Raw genomic sequence first — 2,348 nt, forward strand, 5'->3', positions numbered from 1 at the left:
TGACAGGCTCCAGAGGAATAAATGGCCGCACGAGTGGTCCGGTAGTTAGTCTAAGCCATATGGCAAAGATTTGGGTGGTGGGCCTTCTGGGCATGTGGCCCTAAGTCTCAGAGGACCGCAGAATGGGTCCCTTCTGCCCATACAGAGAGGTCTTCGCCGATCGGGGTCGAGAGGACAGGGGCCTCACCACCCTCTGACGGTCCTCCTGGGCGCCCTTCCTCTGCTCTCTGCTGTTGTGGCAGAAAGCTGTGCCTTCAGTCCCCTGGCTTGCACAGGGCAGCAAAAGACTGTACTTTCACTGGGTCGCAGGTAGGGGGCCTCTCCTGAATGCATCTGCCAAGGAAGGTCTAGAAGTGACACGAGAACCATTGTGCTGACACACAAAAAAGGCTCAGCAGATAGCTTGCGTGCCAGTTGCTCCATCCTCTGTATCCACATGGACCCCTCCCAATATCTGCTGTAAAGATGCAGGCAAGGAAAAGCGCAGGATGGGCTTCTTACAGACGGAGGCGATGCCAGGCGTCGATGGCTCTAGCGGCAACTAGTGTCAGGGTGGAAATATAATCGTGGCCCCCACCCCTAACAGTCAGAGAGTCCTGGATGGGAGTCTTCCCAATGTCTGCTTTATCGTCCATCCTATAATCAACATGCATGTTTACATCTTGTTTTGGGGACATTTCCGAGCAAATTGCAAAATTGCAGCTCAGTTCAAACCGAGACGTAGTCGGCAGGGTTCGAACCTGCGTGGGGAGACCCCAATGGATTTCGAGTCCATCGCATTAACCTCTCGGCCACGACTACCCATGAGAGTAAAACTCTCACTCGAAAGATCGTGCTGTGCTTACACAGAAGAGTCCTTAGTCTCTACCGCCTTGCCTCTAGATCTTGTCCTGTACTTTCCACCCTTCTCGCTCATCATGCACCGTTCTTTCTCCTCACAAGTTTCTTTTAAATGTACATATATGTTTGAAATTGCAAAACGAAACCCGTCAAAACGTACCAGTTTCTCTGTGTTGGCCTAAAGGATGAAGCCGCTTTTACTCCTAGGATCTTGCTTGAATAGCTCAAGTGCGCCGCAGCCTCCTTTAGTAATTGTATTATACTGCTATTTTAAGATTGTTTTCCACACCAGAAAAGAGTAAACAATAAAAGCGGGCGCTGCATGGTAGTCGGCAGGATTTGAACCTGCGCGGGGAAACCCCAATGGATTTCTAGTACATCGCCTTAACCACTCGGCAACGACTACTCCTGAGCAAACCTGTTTCTACTATAAACTTAACACTTTAGCCACACACTCCGCCCTTACTTTATGCCGCTCTGCACCGTTCCCTTTTGGCCCTCCCATGACCCTTGAAAATGCATTCAAAAGTCAGAATCTCTATGGTCTGGCCCAAGTTCCCTAAATGCCATATCCCCTCCCTGCCAAGCTCTGACTAAATTCCAGGGACAGATCTGTGCTAATAAACCTAGCAAGCGGCCAGGCAGCAGAGCCTCACTTTCACTAGGTTGCACTGGCTTCTGCCAGCTCCAAATTGAAACTGTTAACAGTGTCCTGTTTGGAAGCATGCCTGGGCAGGGGCTGTCTCTATGCAAATCGAGTTGCAGAGGCCTCCTGGGAGCCAATTTCGGCAGGCCATTTTGACAGGCTCCAGAGGAATAAATGGCCGCACTTAGTTAGTCTAAGCCATATGGGAAAGAATTGGGTGGTGGGCCTTCTGGGCATGTGGCCCTAAGTCTCAGAGGACCGCAGAATGGGTCCCTTCTGCCCATATAGAGAGGTCTTGGCCGATAGGGGCCGAGAGGACAGGGGCCTCACCACCCTCTGACGGTCCTCCTGGGCGCCCTTCCTCTGCTCTCTGCTGTTGTGGCAGAAAGCTGTGCCTTCAGTCCCCTGGCTTGCACAGGGCAGCAAAAGACTGTACTTTCACTGGGTCGCAGGTAGGGGGCCTCTCCTGAATGCATCTGCCAAGGAAGGTCTAGAAGTGACACGAGAACCCTTGTGCTGACACACAAAAAAGGCTCGGCAGATAGCTTGCGTGCCAGTTGCTCCATCCTCTGTATCCACATGGACCCCTCCCAATATCTGCTGTAAAGATGCAGGCAAGGAAAAGCGCAGGATGGGCTTCTTACAGACGGAGGCGATGCCAGGCGTCGATGGCTCTAGCGGCAACTAGTGTCAGGGTGGAAATATAATCGTGGCCCCCACCCCTAACAGTCAGAGAGTCCTGGATGGGAGTCTTCCCAATGTCTGCTTTATCGTCCATCCTATAATCAACATGCATGTTTACATCTTGTTTTGGGGACATTTCCGAGCAAATTGCAAAATTGCAGCTCAGTTCAAACCAAGA

The 2,348-nt window shown here is 51.5% G+C and overlaps 1 non-coding gene across 1 annotated transcript; it reads right to left on the reverse strand.

Annotated features, from left to right (window-relative positions):
* Window positions 1-719: 719 nt before the first annotated feature.
* Window positions 720-801, reverse strand: TRNAS-CGA (transfer RNA serine (anticodon CGA)). Its single transcript has one exon. It is a non-coding gene; the product is annotated as a tRNA-Ser (tRNA).
* Window positions 802-2,348: the final 1,547 nt, after the last annotated feature.

This window comes from Ambystoma mexicanum, chromosome 3q (genome assembly GCF_040938575.1).
Source record: "Ambystoma mexicanum isolate Mex_15411 chromosome 3q, UKY_AmexF1_1, whole genome shotgun sequence".
NCBI lineage: Eukaryota > Metazoa > Chordata > Amphibia > Caudata > Ambystomatidae > Ambystoma > Ambystoma mexicanum.